The 19,956-nt window shown below is 36.0% G+C and overlaps 1 protein-coding gene across 1 annotated transcript in view; it reads right to left on the minus strand.

Annotated features, from left to right (window-relative positions):
- Nucleotides 1-19,956, minus strand: part of ZBTB20 (zinc finger and BTB domain containing 20) — a 778,251-nt gene that overhangs the window by 33,647 nt on the left and 724,648 nt on the right. Inside the window, exon 6 of the mRNA XM_063442031.1 lies at nucleotides 13,121-13,225. The gene's annotated coding sequence lies outside the window, so the exon portion shown is untranslated. The remainder of the gene's footprint in view (nucleotides 1-13,120; nucleotides 13,226-19,956) is intronic.

The following is a 19,956-nucleotide window of genomic DNA, read 5'->3' on the forward strand; positions in this document are numbered from 1 at the left end:
TTTTTTTTCTAAAATGATTCTAATGTATAACAGTGATACATGATACACAGATCCAGGATACAATTGTACAAGACAATAGAGTATTTCTGATATTAATATATAGGAGTATAGACTGTCCTTTATTGCCAAACCTTGTGTTCCTGAATCGACTGATATCTGTCATGGAATTGCAGGGGAGCACAGAACGCTGGCTGTAATGCTCAGATATAACTGATTGTGTTCTCTGGAAGGCAAGTCTTTTAATTCCCATTTAATCAATGCACAGACACAGTTGATAAGGCACATCCCCTCTCGGAGGATCTGAAAGTCTCCGTGCAAAACCTGCGATACACACTGACCTTCTATAAATAAAATAACAATAAATGGAGTTTATTAAGGTAAAAGAATTAATGATACTTCACAGGTTAGTTCACAGAGGGTAGGTAGTATTATACTGTGCTATGAATATCTTGTAGTTCTCGAAAGGATAATCGTATGCTCCCTGAGACATGTTTATCAGCAAGCAGGGACAGTAGGTGGAGGTAGCGGTCAGAATACTATAAATGAGCGCAATCCCAACGCAAAGGAGTTTTACCGCAAAGTGCTCTTTTGACATTTTAAGTTACACAAGCAGATACATAAATAGACTAATCTAGATTTGAAACATGATGCTAACATTTAGATATCAATATATAGAGTGAGCATAATATTTAGATATCGATATATTTAGTGAGCATAATATTTAGCTATCAATATATAGAGTGCGCATAAAATTTAGATATCAATATATAGAGTGTGCATAATATTTAGCTATCAATATATAGAGTGAGCATAATATTTTGATATCGATATATAGAGTGCGCATAATATTTAGATATCAATATATAGAGTGTGCATAATATTTAGATATCGATATATAGAGTGCGCATAATATTTAGATATCCATATATAGAGTGCGCATAATATTTAGATATCAATATATAGAGTGTGCATAATATTTAGATATCAATATATAGAGTGTGCATAATATTTAGATATCGATATATAGAGTGCGCATAATATTTAGATATCGATATATAGAGTGAGCATAATATTTAGATATCCATATATAGAGTGTGCATTATATTTAGATATCAATACATAGAGTGCGCATAATATTTAGCTATCAATATATAAAGTGCGCATAATATTTAGATATCAATATATAGAGTGAACATAATATTTAGATATCAATATAAAGAGTGCGCATAATATTTAGATATCAATATATAGAGTGTGCACAATATTTAGATATCAATATATAGAGTGTGCATAATATTTAGATATCAATATATAGAGTGAGCATAATATTTAGATATCGATATATAGAGTGCGCATAATATTTAGATATCAATATATAGAGTGCGCATAATATTTAGATATCAATTTATAGAGTGAGCATAAAATTTAGATATCGATATATAGAGTGCGCATAATATTTAGATATCAATACATAGAGTGCGCATAATATTTAGATATCGATATATAGAGTGAGCATAATATTTAGATATCGATATATAGAGTGAGCATAATATTTAGATATCAATATATAGAGTGAGCATAATATTTAGATATCGATATATAGAGTGAGCAAAAATATAAATAGATAGCAATATATAGAGTGAGCATAATATTTAGATATCAATATATAGAGTGCGCATAATATTTAGATAGCAATATATAGAGTGTGCATAATATTTAGATATCAATATATAAAGTGTGCATTATATTTAGATATCGATATATAGAGTGTGCATAATATGTAGCTATCAATATATAGAGTGCGCATAATATTTAGCTATCAATATATAGAGTACGCGTAATATTTAGATATCAATATATAGAGTGTGCATAATATTTAGATATCGATATATAGAGTGAGTATAATATTTAGATATCGATATATAGAGTGCGCATAATATGTAGCTATCAATATATAGAGTGCGCATAATATTTACATCGCAATATATAGAGTGCGCATAATATTTAGATATCGATATATAGAGTGCGCATAATATTTAGATATCAATACATAGAGTGCGCATAATATTTACATATCGAGATATAGAGTGAGCATAATATAAATAGATAGCAATATATAGAGTGAGCATAATATTTAGATATCAATATATAGAGTGCGCATAATATTTAGATATCAATATATAGAGTGAGCATAATATTTAGATATCAATATATAGAGTGTGCATAATATTTAGATATCAATATATAGAGTGCGCATAATATTTAGAGTGCGCATAATATTTAGATATCAATATATAGAGTGAGCATAATATTTAGATATCAATATATAGAGTGCGCATAATATTTAGATATCAATATATAGAGTGCGCATAATATTTAGAGTGCGCATAATATTTAGATATCAATATATAGAGTGCGCATAATATTTAGATATCAATATATAGAGTGCGCATAATATTTAGATATCAATATATAGAGTGAGCATAAAATCTAGATATCGATATATAGAGTGTGCATAATATTTAGCTATCAATATATAGAGTGAGCATAATATTTAGAGTGCGCATAATATTTAGATATCAATATATAGAGTGCGCATAATATTTAGATATCAATATATAGAGTGAGCATAATATTTAGATATCAATATATAGAGTGCGCATAATATTTAGATATCAATATATAGAGTGCGCATAATATTTAGATATCAATATATAGAGTGCGCATAATATTTAGATATCAATATATAGAGTGCGCATAACATTTAGATATCAATATATAGAGTGTGCATAATATTTAGATATCGATATGTGGAGTGCGCATAACATTTAGATATCAATATATAGAGTGTGCATAATATTTAGATATCGATATGTGGAGTGCGCATAATATTTAGATATCGATATATAGAGTGCGCATAATATTTAGATATCAATATATAGAGTGCGCATAATATTTAGATATCGATATATAGAGTGCGCATAATATTTAGATATCAATATATAGAGTGTGCATAACATTTAGATATCGATAGATAGAGTGAGCATAATATTTAGATATCGATATATAGAGTGCGCATAATATTTAGATATCAATATATAGAGTGCGCATAATATTTAGCTATCAATATATAGAGTGTGCATAATATTTAGATATCGATATATAGAGTGAGCATAATATTTAGATATCAATATATAGAGTGCACATAATATTTAGCTATCAATATATAAAGTGTGCATAATATTTAGATACCAATATATAGAGTGAACATAATATTTAGCTATCAATATATAGAGTGCACATAATATTTAGATAGCAATATATAGAGTGTGCATAGTATTTAGATATCGATATATAGAGTGTGCATAATATTTAGATAGCAATATATAGAGTGCACACAATATTTAGATAGCAATATATAGAGTGCGCATAATATTTAGATATCAATATATAGAGTGCGCATGATATTTAGATATCGATATATAGAGTGTGCATAGTATTTAGATATCGATATATAGAGTGCGCATAATATTTAGATATCAATATATAGAGTGCGCATAATATTTAGATATCGATATATAGAGTGCGCATAATATTTAGATAGCAATATATAGAGTGTGCATAGTATTTAGATATCGATATATAGAGTGCGCATAATATTTAGATAGCAATATATAGAGTGCGCATAATATTTAGATATCGATATATAGAGTGCGCATAATATTTAGATAGCAATATATAGAGTGTGCATAGTATTTAGATATCGATATATAGAGTGCGCATAATATTTAGATAGCAATATATAGAGTGCGCATAATATTTAGATAGCAATATATAGAGTGCGCATAATATTTAGACAGCAATATATAGAGTGCGCATAATATTTAGATATCGATATATAGAGTGCGCATAATATTTAGATATCGATATATAGAAGGCTTCCCCAAACTCCGGCCCTCCAGATGTTGCTGAACGACAATTCTAACATATATTGAGTGAGCTTAATACATATATAGATAGCAATATATACAGTGTGCAGCAAGCTAGCCATATATAACATTTCCAAGCTTACAGGTAGAATACAAAGACTAAATTGCTGGTGATTGTAGACAGGAAGAGACCAAGCAAGACATTAAGCTTTTAATTTACTTTTTTTTGTAAATTAAATGAAACTCTGTGTGAAACCATGACAACTGCTACAAGAGAGCCGGCTAGTGGAGGCTATGGGTTCAAACTGTAAATTTTTCTCAAATTCTTAAAAAAAAAAAAAATCAAAGTCAAGTCACCACTATACCCCAACCCCTTGATTAATGATGGGGGTGTCCCTTTGAAAAGTAAAATGATACATTTACTGCCCAAGTGAAATTTAGGCCAAAACAGCAGAGATTGGACTAAATTTGGTAATCCACTTGTGGGTTCACCACAATTTACAGTTTAAGGGACATTGTGGTAACCAGAACAACTACAGCTTATTCTTTTTGTTCTGGTGAGTATAATCATTCCCTTCAGGCTCTTTGCAGTAAACACTGTCTTTTCAGAGAAAATGCAATTTTTACATTACAGTCTATGAATTCCACTGGCCACTCCTCAGATGGCTGTGAAAGCTGCTTCCTGGAGCAGTGCTGCACAGTGTGACTTACATTCAGTGTCTCCACCCTCTGCATGCATAGAGATTCACTGATTCAATTAATGTCTATGAGGAGATGCTGATTGGCCAGGGCTGTGATTGACTTGTTCTGGATCTGCCCCTGATCTGCCTTCTTCACAGTCTCAGCCAACCCTATGGGAAAGCATGTGATTGGCTCAGAGAATCACTTCTGATGATGTCAGCCAAGCAGGCAGATCAGGGCAGAGCAGCAGCTACAGACTTGAATATTACAAAGATTTTACTATATTCAGGGAGGCAATGGGTGCTGGGGGGGCTCGATGGCGGTTTTAACACTATAGGGTCAGGAATACACGTTTGTGTCCTTTAAGTGAATAAACTACTAAGCTGTACATGGCTACATGGGGAATAGCAGAACATTGTGTTGGAGATTGGAGACTATAGAAAGCAGTCCAAGCTAACAGCACTTCAAAGGGACACTCCAAGGAGCATAACCACCAATGCTTTTTCAAGATTATGGGACAAAAGGCTATACATTCATAGTGTTCATTATGTTTGCTGATATACAGCCAACCCCTGCTCCCTGGCATTTCGGTGGTTATTTACTTGTTCCTGACCCTCACAAAATCATGTTTGGCACTTCTACATCCCCTAAGCAGGTTCTCTCATGACTTCCTATCAAAGTAGTTGCAAGGCTGCAAGTACTTTTATTCATGAAAAAATTAGCAACTTTAGCTATAGATAGAATATAATACAAGCTGGGGGTACATTACAGATGGCTATAAATATAATATTATACAAGCTAGCAGTATGTTACTGATGGCTATAAATAGAATATTATACAAGCTACCGGTACTTCACAGATGGCTATAAATAGAATATAATACAAGCTAGCGGTATGTTACTGATGGCTATAGATATAATATAATACAAGCTAGCACTGTGTTACTGATGGCTATAGATAGAATATAATACAAGCTAGAAGTATGTTACCGATGGCTATAAATAGAATATAATACAAGCTAGCAGTATGTAACCGATGGCTATAGATATAATATAATACAAGCTAGCAGAGTGTTACTGATAGCTATAGATAGAATATAATACAAGCTAGCAGTGTGTTACTGATGGCTATAGATATAATATAATACAAGCTAGCAGTATGTTACTGATGGCTATAAATAGAATATAATACAAGCTAGCAGTATGTTACTGATGGCTATAAATAGAATATAATACAAGCTAGCAGTACGTTACTGATGGCTATAGATATAATATAATACAAGCTAGCAGTATGTTACTGATGGCTATAGATATAATATAATACAAGCTAGCAATGTGTTACTGATGGCTATAGATATAATATAATACAAGCTAGCAGTATGTTACTGATGGCTATAGACATAATATAATACAAGCTAGCAGTATGTTACTGATGGCTATAGATATAATATAATACAAGCTAGCAGTATGTTACTGATGGCTATAGATATAATATAATACAAGCTAGAAGTACGTTACTGATGGCTATAGATATAATATAATACAAGCTAGCAGTATGTTACTGATGGCTATAAATAGAATATAATACAAGCTAGCAGCATGTTACTGATAGCTATAGATAGAATATAATACAAGCTAGCAGTATGTTACTGATGGCTATAGATATAATATAATACAAGCTAGCAATATGTTACTGATGGCTATAGATATAATATAATACAAGCTAGCAGTATGTTACTGATGGCTATAGATATAATATAATACAAGCTAGCAGTATGTTACTGATGGCTATAGATATAATATAATACAAGCTAGCAGTATGTTACTGATGGCTATAGATATAATATAATACAAGCTAGCAGTACGTTACTGATGGCTATAGATATAATATAATACAAGCTAGCAGTATGTTACTGATGGCTATGGATATAATATAATACAAGCTAGCAATATGTTACTGATGGCTATAGATATAATATAATACAAGCTAGCAGTATGTTACTGATGGCTATAGATATAATATAATACAAGCTAGCAGTATGTTACTGATGGCTATAGATATAATATAATACAAGCTAGCAGTACGTTACTGATGGCTATCGATATAATATAATACTAGCTAGCAGTATGTTACTGATGGCTATAGATAGAATATTATACAAGCTAGCAGTACGTTACTGATGGCTATAGATAGAATATAATACAAGCTAGCAGTACGTTACTGATGGCTATAGATAGAATATTATACAAGCTAGCAGCATGTTACTGATGGCTATAGATATAATATGATACAAGCTAGCAGTACGTTACTGATGGCTATAGATATAATATAATACAAGCTAGCAGTATGTAACCGATGGCTATAGATAGAATATAATACAAGCTAGCAGTATGTTACAGATGGCTATAGATATAATATAATACAAGCTAGCAGTATGTAACCGATGGCTATAGATATAATATAATACAAGCTAGCAGTATGTTACTGATGGCTATAGATATAATATAATACAAGCTAGCAATATGTTACTGATGGCTATAGATATAGTATAATACAAGCTAGCAGTACGTTACTGATGGCTATAGATATAATATAATACAAGCTAGCAATATGTTACTGATGGCTATAGATAGAATATAATACAAGCTAGCAGTACGTTACTGATGGCTATAGATATAATATAATACAAGCTAGCAATATGTTACTGATGGCTATAGATATAATATAATACAAGCTAGCAGTACGTTACTGATGGCTATAGATATAATATAATACAAGTTAGCAGTACGTTACTGATGGCTATAGATATAATATAATACAAGCTAGCAGTACGTTACTGATGGCTATAGATAGAATATAATACAAGCTAGCAGTATGTTACTGATGGCTATAGATATAATATAATACAAGCTAGCAGTACGTTACTGATGGCTATCGATATAATATAATACAAGCTAGCAGTATGTTACTGATGGCTATAGATAGAATATTATACAAGCTAGCAGTACGTTACTGATGGGTATAGATAGAATATAATACAAGCTAGCAGTACGTTACTGATGGCTATAGATAGAATATTATACAAGCTAGCAGCATGTTACTGATGGCTATAGATATAATATAATACAAGCTAGCAGTACGTTACTGATGGCTATCGATATAATATAATACTAGCTAGCAGTATGTTACTGATGGCTATAGATAGAATATTATACAAGCTAGCAGTACGTTACTGATGGCTATAGATAGAATATAATACAAGCTAGCAGTACGTTACTGATGGCTATAGATAGAATATTATACAAGCTAGCAGCATGTTACTGATGGCTATAGATATAATATGATACAAGCTAGCAGTACGTTACTGATGGCTATCGATATAATATAATACAAGCTAGCAGTATGTTACTGATGGCTATAGATAGAATATTATACAAGCTAGCAGTACGTTACTGATGGCTATAGATAGAATATAATACAAGCTAGCAGTATGTTACTGATGGCTATAGATAGAATATAATACAAGCTAGCAGTATGTTACTGATGGCTATAGATAGAATATTATACAAGCTAGCAGTACGTTACTGATGGCTATAGATAGAATATAATACAAGCTAGCAGTACGTTACTGATGGCTATAGATAGAATATTATACAAGCTAGCAGCATGTTACTGATGGCTATAGATATAATATAATACAAGCTAGCAGTACGTTACTGATGGCTATCGATATAATATAATACAAGCTAGCAGTATGTTACTGATGGCTATAGATAGAATATTATACAAGCTAGCAGTACGTTACTGATGGCTATAGATAGAATATAATACAAGCTAGCAGTACGTTACTGATGGCTATAGATAGAATATTATACAAGCTAGCAGCATGTTACTGATGGCTATAGATATAATATAATACAAGCTAGCAGTACGTTACTGATGGCTATCGATATAATATAATACAAGCTAGCAGTATGTTACTGATGGCTATAGATAGAATATTATACAAGCTAGCAGTACGTTACTGATGGCTATAGATATAATATAATACAAGCTAGCAGTATGTTACTGATGGCTATAGATGGAATATTATACAAGCTAGCAGTATGTTACTGATGGCTATAGATATAATATAATACAAGCTAGCAGTACGTTACTGATGGCTATCGATATAATATAATACAAGCTAGCAGTATGTTACTGATGGCTATAGATAGAATATTATACAAGCTAGCAGTATGTTACTGATGGCTATAGATATAATATAATACAAGCTAGCAGTACGTTACTGATGGCTATCGATATAATATAATACAAGCTAGCAGTATGTTACTGATGGCTATAGATAGAATATTATACAAGCTAGCAGTACGTTACTGATGGCTATAGATATAATATAATACAAGCTAGCAGTACGTTACTGATGGCTATAGATATAATATAATACAAGCTAGCAGTATGTAACCGATGGCTATAGATAGAATATAATACAAGCTAGCAATATGTTACTAATGGCTATAGATATAATATAATACAAGCTAGCAGTATGTTACTGATGGCTATAAATAGAATATAATACAAGCTAGCAGTATGTTACTGATGGCTATAGATATAATATAATACAAGCTAGCAATATGTTACTGATGGCTATAGATAGAATATAATACAAGCTAGCAGTGTGTTACTGATGGTTATATATATATAATATAATACAAGCTAGCAGTATGTTACTGATGGCTATAAATAAAATATAATACAAGCTAGCAGTACGTTACTGATGGCTATAGATAGAATATAATATAAGCTAGCAGTATGTTACTAATGGCTATAGATATAATATAATTCATGCAAGCAGTACGTTACTGATGGCTATAGATAGAATATAATACAAGCTAGCATTATGTTACTGATGGCTATAGATAGAATATAATACAAGCTAGCAGTACGTTACTGATGGCTATAGATATAATATAATTCATGCAAGCAGTACGTTACTGATGGCTATAGATAGAATATAATACAAGCTAGCAGTACGTTACTGATGGCTATAGATATAATATAATTCATGCAAGCAGTACGTTACTGATGGCTATAGATAGAATATAATACAAGCTAGCAGTACGTTACTGATGGCTATAGATATAATATAATTCATGCAAGCAGTACGTTACTGATGGCTATAGATAGAATATAATACAAGCTAGCAGTATGTTACCGATGGCTATAGATATAATACAATATAAGCTAGCAGTACGTTACTGATGGATATAGGTCTAATATAATAGAAGCTAGCCGTGCATTACTATAGATATAACACTAGCTAGCACTACACTACTTATGGCTATAAAATCTCCAGCTTAACTATTCTGGCAGCAATTTTTTTTTAAATTGGCCACAACATTAAAGCCACCTGCGTAACAACTTGTAGGTCCCTCATGCTGCCAAAACAGCTCTGATGTGTCGAGGCATGGACTCAACAAGACCTCTGAACCTGTCCCGTGCTATGTGGCACCAAGACATTAGCAGTAGATCCTTTAAGTCCTGCAAGTTGAAAGATGGGCCTCCATGAAATGGATTTGTTGTTTCAGCATATCCAACAGATGAAGATCTGGAGGATTTGGAAGCCAAGACAACACCTTGAACCCTTTTTCATGCTCCTCAAACCATTCCTGAACATTTTTTTTTTAGTTTGGCATGATGCTTTATCCTGCTGAAAGAGGCCACTGACATCAGGGAACACCATTGCCATGAAGGGGTGTACATAGTGTGCAACAATCTCTGGGTAGGTGGTACGTGTTAAAGTAACATCCACATGAATGCCAGGAACCAAGGGTTAAACATTACCCAGAGCATAACACTGCCTCCGCCAGCCTGGCTTCTTCCCACAGTGCAGCCTGCTGCCATCTCTACCCCTGGTAAAAGCAAGCACCTGACCATCCACCTGATCTAAACAAAATGGGATTCATCAGACCAGGCAACCTTCTTCCATTACTCCATGGTTTAGTTCTGATACATACGTTCCCATTGAAGATATTTTTGGCAGTGGTCTTAACTGTGATGCACTGTGTGTTCTAACACCTTTATATCATGGCCAGCATGAAGTTTGAGTTACATCAGCTGTTCTGTGTAATCAAACCAGACAGATTAGCTTCTAGTGCATCAATGAGCATTAATAAGCCTTGGGCACCCACGACCCTGACGCTGGTTTACTGGTTGTCCTTCCTTGCACCACCTCTGGTAGGTAATAAGCACTCCCAGTTTGAAAGGGAATACAAAAAATATATAAAAAATGAATATACAAAGTTTATCGAATAATATCAAATCTTTTGGAAAGCCCATCCAACAATATTAAATCCAAGCCTATATTTGTTGCTCCAAGAACAATTACATTTACTATATGCCCCAATTACCTGCTAGACACAAAGAATACAAACGGTATTTCATTCTGTGTTCTCGATTTACCAGACTTAAACAAATCTTGTTCACAGGGCTGCCATCAGGGGGGTACAATCAGTTAACATGTACAGAGCCAGGGCCTTCCATAAGCACAAGTGGTGCTAGAGCTTGAGGGTTGCAAAATTCCAAACTAGGTTCTAACCCCCTATCACTCGATCCCCCTAGCCATGTGTCACTCTGTCCTCCTCAACACCTATCAGCCATGTCTTACTCTGTTCAACTAAACCCCTATCTCCCTAGCCTTTTTTCACTCCGTCCCACAAGCACATGTTTCACTTGGTTGCCCTACCCCTCCTCCTAGCCCTGCTATGTCAATCTATTCCCCTAATCCCCTGGCCCTCTAGCCCTGCTATGTCATTCTGTTCCGCTAGCCCCCAGTCCCCCTAGCCCTGTTGTCACTCGGTTCCCCTAATCCCCTGCCACGTTGTCACTCTAGTCACTTGTTTCCTAGTCCCCTATCCCTATATCGCCCTTGTTGTCACTCTGCTCCCCTAATCCCCTGTTAATCCTGGCCATGGAGCAGGACCTGGGGGCCGAGGTCTTGAGCTATGCAAGGGAGCCCAACATTTCTGATGGCAGCCCTGCTTGTCAAATATATATATATATATCTTGTGGTCTACCCAAGATTAGTGAGATTTAAACTCCTAGACAACTGCTGCCATTTTGATTCAACCCCTTCCAAAAATGATAATGGAGGGCAGTAACTGAGGAGACAGAAACAGTATATCACTGTTGGGAGAGGAACTGAAGTAATATCAGCAGCTGCATATAGCGATTCCTGCCATTACAGTTTCATTTAATTCTTACTATCGCACAAGGCGAAGCTAAATGTGTGTTTTTCCCTAAGCCATTATTTCTTGAATGTTCAGTTGTATTTCTGAAATTACTTTTTTCAAAGAAATTATCTAAACAAAAGTCCAACAATATATAATTGAAATGTCATGTAAATTACATCCCCTGAAATATTTTACAAAAGAACAATATGCCCTCCTACAGTTTAAAAACCGCACCGCTGTGCCAAGAACCATCGAAAGAACGTTGCGTCATTGGACACGAATTGGAGGAACCGCTAATTAATCAATTTTAAAGGGACATTGATACTCAGAAACGGGCCACAAGGCATGCATATTTTACTTTTCTTTGTCCCCAGACAGATGCAATAATATATTTCATTCACACTTTTGATTCTGTTTTTCACCCAGTTTAATGCTACTTTTTCTTACCAAGAACTTGATAAATCTGATTAATACCAGTAACTCGTTCTAAAAATCTATAGCGAGGTCAAGCTGTGTTATGTGTTAAGCTAGCACACTATTTCAGTTCTGCACTGTCCCATGTATATTTGCCTGTTTTGTCCAAGCCGACCCTCTCTCTTGTGCCATGTCTGCAGGTAAAAGGAATATAAACATCCCAGATATGTATATATTTAATCTTGTAGTTTACATTAATCGCTCTTGGCTATTTTTTCACAGCGACCCAAATTGTGTGCACGTAATCATCTTGTGATCTCATTAATAAAAATCAACTCAGCAAAACATTCTAATATAATTAATAGTTAAATAAAAAAGCAGCAATGCTACCCGAATAACCAAGACCTTGATGACGGAGATTTGCTTTCTTAATAGAGCCACAGTGTTATAATTAAACTGAAGTTGACTGTCTCTTTAAGATCAAGAGCCACCATCAATGCACAGACACATAATGGCCCATTGTAACCTGCGGGTAAATAGATATGGATACAATTACCAGCACAGTATACAAGATATGCATTTACCTTGATACCGACTTGGGTAAAAATCGTACTTAAAGTCACAGTTCTCTAAGAATTTCACAATTATTCCTGCAATATTCGAAAGGTTTGATGTTTTGTTTTTTTTAAGACGAAGCAGGCTTCTGACAGATAGCATCAATAAACAAAACATTCTCACTTCTGTGTGTTAATAAGTTAAATATTAAACACGTTCCCATGTTACCAGATTCTGCCATAGCTTTGCCATGGCTGCTGTCATTATATGCGAGGTTCGCAGCTAGTTATTAGAGTCATTGGAACTTACAGTAGTTATTAAATGGTTTCACTCCTCAGGTAAGTCACTCCTAGTCTCAGGTTTAGTGCAGATAATCATTTGTGACCGGATGTGAGAGCGGCAGCATTGAGGAGGCTGGAACGAGAAAGAAGGATGAGATTAGTGTCACCTGCTGATATACCATCGATTTATAACAGACATCTATGTATGGATGTATTATTTTAATATGCTTTGCACATCTTGACCAAGATGCATATATGCAAATATGCTTATTTGTTCAATTTAAGCCAGACAATTATGTTGTAAGAGAGATGGGCATATCCCAAAGTATAGTAAAGAAGTATTGGTATAGATAAATATGTTATGCTGAGATGAATGAATATTGATTTTAATTTGTTTGTTGACTGTATGCACGCCCGGGCGCAACACTCTGCTTAGTATTTGTACACTTAGTTGCCAGGGAGCCTGTAATGATAACGGGTAACCCTGGTAACGGCCGGTGATGTCAGCACGCCGCTTCCGGGTTGCGGCGTGTTCGCACATGCGCAGAGATGATGGAGAGACACTGGGAAAGTAGCGATACAGGTGGTGAGTGATTTTATGATTGAATAATTAGTTTGTTTAGCTATACAAGTGCATTTGTTAGAAAGTGTATTTTTGCTGAACTGATCCTGATGAAAGCCACGGACGATGGCTGAAACGTTAATTATGACTAAGATTATGTTTTAACAAAAAAAAAGGAATAAAAGAAAGAAAACTTTTACAAAAGAAAAAGAACGTGAGTGCAAGCCTTTGTTTTCACTATTTTTTCTACTATCTTTGGCTGTGGCTGGAATGCACCCGGCATTTGGAAATATCTGAAAGTGTGTGTGCAGGGATGGAAAGGAAAATCTATTTACAGCTGCCGTACCATCTAGCTATAGCTGACATACCATACATTAGATAGCATCTGCCTTTACCTGACATAATATTAATCTACAGCTGACATCCCATCTCCCAATTTCTCAACATGCCATCAGTCAATAGCTGACATACCATCAGTCAAGAGCAGACATACCATCAGTCAAGAGAAGACATACCATCAGTCAAGAGCAGAAATACCATCAGTCAATAGCTGACATACCATCAGTCAAGAGCAGACATACCATCAGTCAAGAGCAGACATACCATCAGTCAATAGCTGACATACCATCAGTCAAGAGCAGACATACCATCAGTCAATAGCTGACATACCATCAGTCAAGAGCAGACATACCATCAGTCAATAGCTGACATACCATCAGTCAATAGCTGACATACCATCAGTCAAGAGCAGACATACCATCAGTCAATGCTGACATACCATCAGTCAAGAGCAGACATACCATCAGTCAAGAGCAGACATACCATCAGTCAAGAGCAGACATACCATCAGTCAATAGCTGACATACCATCAGTCAATAGCTGACATACCATCAGTCAATAGCTGACATACCATCAGTCAAGAGCAGACATACCATCAGTCAAGAGCAGACATACCATCAGTCAATAGCTGACATACCATCAGTCAAGAGCAGACATACCATCAGTCAATAGCTGACATACCATCAGTCAAGAGCAGACATACCATCAGTCAAGAGCAGACATACCATCTTTCTGTCCACAACATAACACCTATCAACCATATACCGATACCTGGAATATTATCTCTCTATATGTGTAAATATTGGCAATCTGGACCATAAATCTTATGTGTTCAGTTCTAAATGGGACACAGAGAAAAACAGCAAAGAACAACAGGGGTCACTCTTCAGGACTTTTTTTTTCAGGATACTGGTGATAACACTGTTGAATCACTTGTGTTGAGAGTTTTCCATGTGATGGACTGTTGGGAGGTGTGTAGCAGTGCTTCATATAGTGAATGTCACGAGAAAGAAAAGGTAACTAACAAACGTCCTGCTGAAGGGATGGCTATCTTTAAAATTGACTGAGCATCATGGCAAAATAAAATAGGGTTTAGCCCATACTACCTGCAAATGTTTGCCAACCCAGATCTTAAATCTTATAATGTGTTGGATTTGAAAAATAAGACTTATTTAACTTATATATCTATCTATGAATAAAAATATGCTCCTAGCGTCTGTTTGTACACCTCAGATCAACTCTAATTAAAAATGTTCCCTGATTTGCTTCCAAAAATCTGGTCCGATCATCTTCGTGTACATTAGCTGGTAGAAAACCAACAGCAAGCTTTATACAGCGAGTGTGATTTTTTTGGACAGAAATCAGGGGATATTTTATAAAGGCGTGGTGGGGGTGTAAAAACAGATGTTATTAGAGTATTTTAAATATATAGCATTTAAATAATCTTACATTGAATATACTTTAAAGAGGCAGTATAGCTATTTTCTAAACAGATTCGCTGGCCACTGGTCCAGGGAGTTGTGAATAAAATTGAATACACAAATAATCATCCACTCCTCGCTGCAATTCTTCCTCTGATCTGATTAGTTCTGTTAATGAGTCGTACTTCAAGACAAAGTGGGCCAGTACGCGTGTAAACATAAAGGCACTACCAACACAAGCTCCGTAACAGTTGGTTCAGTGTTGAACCCATGCAGACCTTCCAGCCACCCCATGCTCATAAAGGAAAACGTTTTTTAAAAATTATTTTCTGTAAATCTCTTGACTTGCTAAACATAAAACTATACCTTGTTCAAAACAAGTGTTTTTTTTTTTTACCATGTTAAAGGGACACTATAGTCACCAGTACCACTACAGCGTAATGCAGTTGTTCTGGTGTCTATAGCCTGGCCCTGGAGGCTTTTCAATGTAAACACTGCCCTTTCAGAGAAAAAACAGTGCTTACATAGGTGCCTAGTGACACCTTTGGTGCTCTTGTGGCTGTCATTCAGACGGCCACCAGAGATGCTTCCCAGTCCGGTGTTGCACAGTAAGCACGGATTCAATTAATCTTTATAGATGCTGATTGGAGTAACACAGCCTTTTGACACATACGTGCAATAGCCAAAGCATTGGATTGGCAGAGATCTCAGCCATGGAGGCGGGGCCAGCCGCGGCGAGACCGCTGCGACATGGGAGAAAATGTGAGTAAAATCATCTTCTCAGGGCGATCGGAGCGCGGCCGGACACCTAAACAGCCACTTCAGCTGTTCAGCCACTTACACTATTGTAATATAATAAAATATTGATCCAGAAATATAGATAATGTATAAATAAAATGCATTCATTTTCAAATCTGATAAGAATATGCCACCATCGCTATTCCCTTTGCTCTGATACTTCTGTGTTATAGGCTATAAGGATGTGACAAAAAATTCCCAGATAATCCCCGCGTTCCTACTGAGAATAATGTGAAGCATTGCACAGTGTGCTTGTGATGTGATCTGACCATTGAAATCAATGGGAATCACTCACAGAATGCTCAGTAACTCCACTCCCAATCACTGATATGTCTTCATAGAACAGTTCTGGCTACCTATTGGTCGTACATTATTGCAGTATAGACCTAGATCACTTTGCGTTGCATTGCGTAGTCTGGTTCTATCCTCACTACCCAGAAATTGTGTGTTATCCAATTCGCACAATTTTTACATTACTAATCCTTGATGACATGCCGATTACCACTGATCTTTCAAATCATTGCTGTGCTGCTCCAACAATGATATCATGTTGAAGTTTTGAAATCTATCATTATTCTACAATTAGAAGGTTATCACATTCTACTTTGGACAGGAAAGAATTCCCAGCTCATCATGAATGTATTTTATTATAATGTCGTGCCAGGTAGAGAGATGTTACACTTGTACAATATATAAAAAGGGGGAACTGTCACTTCCTTGGAGATTACACTGCCGAAGCAAGCATTGTGAAATCACTTGTATTGACAGTATATCATGTGATGCTCTATTCTCTGAAAAGGCAGTGTTAATATTAAAATACCTGCAGGGACAGGCTATAGACACTATAACAACTACATTAAGTTGTAGCTGCTCTGGTGACTATAGTGTCCCTTTAATGACATGGTTTACTGGAGCATGGACGCTGCCCTTGCAAATGAAACCAGTCATTTCTAAAAAAAACAGCAATGTTTAAATTTGGCACTAGGGGGTTCTGACAAAAAATAAATTCAATAACGTTTATTTTCCATTAAAACAAAACAAACAAGGGGATCATTAGACTAACCAAGTGAAGGAATACATCTATTTAAAAAATATACCGGTAGATATTTATTTTTTAAAAATTTGTGTTTTTCCTCTACTACACGGTATATTTAAAGGGACACTACACATATACACACCTAAAACAGTTTAGCTTGCTATAATACTTTACTTGTGAGCAGTGTGTGATATTTGTTTACGTTTTTCAAAAAATGCAAATGTCAGTAGACATTTACACTTTTATAATTTAATCTCATTGCACCCCCCTGGCTGTAAACCAGTTATGTTGCTTCCTAGTTGTTTAGCTCACTGGAACTAAACGCAAGAGGCAGCAATTTCCCAGAGCACCTGCCGTGCAAAGACTTCTCATTGAGCTGCATTGGGAAGTCTGTGATTGGACAGCCACAGAAAGTCTGGGGGGGGGACAATAGATCTATAGCTTTTGCAAGCAGTTTAAGATATACCCTCAATGACAAAATGCGATGCATGTCTTCATCGGAGGTATATCTAATAAATTGTTTTAAAAAAAATTAAATACACGTTCCTTTAAAAAACGAAGGAGCTAAGATGGAGGCACCAGTTTCAGAATAAAACTATAGAAATGTGAGTTTCAACATTAATTTATTTTAACGACCTCACAAGAACACATTTATTAAATATAAGGGATAAGTAAGCATAGCATTACAAATACCAGGAAGTTGCAGTTCCCCTTTAAAGGCGGTTAGTGTACTTAACAAGATGAACCTGGTGGAAGCCATTATAATTACCAGCTGTAACGGTCTTACTGGGAGCACTTAAAATGTATAACAAGTCCAATGAGTGGTTGTTAAGTGTGAAAATACTGTGTATAATAAATAGAATGAAATGGCTGACAGGGGTGAGATGTCATGAGCCCCGTGACCTCATCATCTATCAATGAGTGGCCAGCAGCCAACATCGATGTACATCTAATGAAGTGAGGCCAAGATACCGGAAACCTCCAGCATCACCATCAGTCTTCGTCTCCGATAACCAAAGAGCTGAGCTGAGATGGCAGAAGCTGGGATCAGGAGGGCGTCTGCACAGACTGCATTGATTTTCCCAGCCCTCGTCTCAGTCTGGTCTGAGTCTCGTTTACTGTTACTACAAGTAACGTGAATCATGCATCTATTTAAAAAAATAAAAATAAAAACAACAGGGCTTCATTTTTCTTACACTGACACAACAAGGGTACGGCTACTAACAGTCAGCCGGTTTCAGGAAGAGACCCGTCTATATGAGACACTGACACTCATGGCGTTCCTCCAGCACTTGTGGTCTTACACTTGCAGGTCTATTCGCTAGACAGAATATTCTGTCCCAACAAGCATAGCATGAGCGCATCATAAGACAAACTCGCGCTATGTTCACGCAAAGACAACCGAAACAGTGCTCTCTGCAAAGAGTTAATTTTCTATAAAAAAAGCATGTGGGTGCTATTGGGATAGCAATACAAACTCTAATTAATTATAGAAGTTATGGTAGGTTACGGAATATTTTAGTTTTCTGGCACAGCCTGTGGTCTACCAACCAAGCCAGTGATCAGTCACTCAGCAGTATGGAATAGCGAGGATACCTGTGAGCAGGTATACCCCTCCGCTACGGAAAGTGAAATGTTAAATTATGCTTAATCAGGAACTGAATTCTGTGCTGCAGAGCATGCTATTAAGACATTCTGAATGTTTTATGTACAATACTGTACCCATTGTACCTAATTTATAAGAACTGTCCTTGTTTGCTCAGAACAGAAAATATATTTTTTCTGAAACTCAAAAACAATTGTGTAGAACAGCACAAGGTACATCGGTGACACTGGAAAAAAGTGTAACAGAAACGGCGATGCGGTTTTGGAATGAGACATTCTGTAGTTATGAGAGGTCCCAGCTGCGAGGCCTATTCAGATTAAATCTATTCATCCTTGAGATCACTTGAAATATATAATGGCTCATGTGGAATTGGGTACACATTCTGCCTAACAAAAAGTGCATTACTAGAGTTCAGCATAGCAAACCAGTCATGAAAGATTACGGGAGGATAAACAGGTGTGAGGGATTATGGGAAGATATACAGGTGTGAGGGATTGTGGGAGGTTAAACAGGTGTGAGGGATTGTGGGAGGACATACAGGTGTGAGGGATTGTGGGAGCATAAACAGGTGTGAGGGATTGTGGCAGGATAAACAGGTGTGAGGGATTGTGGGAAGATATACAGGTGTGAGGGATTGTGGGAGGTTAAACAGGTGTGAGGGATTGTGGGAGGACATACAGGTGTGAGGGATTGTGGGAGCATAAACAGGTGTGAGGGATTGTGGCAGGATAAACAGGTGTGAGGGATTGTGGGAAGATATACAGGTGTGAGGGATTGTGGGAGGATAAACAGGTGTGAGGGATTACGGGAGGATAAACAGGTGTGAGGGATTGTGGGAGGATAAACAGGTGTGAGGGATTATGGGAAGATATACAAGTGTGAGGGATTGTGGCAGGATAAACAGGTGTGAGGGATTGTAAGAGGATAAACAGGTGTGAGGGATTGTGGGAGGATAAACAGGTGTGAGGGATTGTGGGAGGATAAACAGGTGTGAGGGATTGTGGGAGGATAAACAGGTGTGAGGGATTGTGGGAGGATAAACAGGTGTGAGGGATTGTGGGAGGATAAACAGGTGTGAGGGATTGTGGGAGGATAAACAGGT

Source organism: Pelobates fuscus, chromosome 1 (genome assembly GCF_036172605.1).
Source record: "Pelobates fuscus isolate aPelFus1 chromosome 1, aPelFus1.pri, whole genome shotgun sequence".
NCBI lineage: Eukaryota > Metazoa > Chordata > Amphibia > Anura > Pelobatidae > Pelobates > Pelobates fuscus.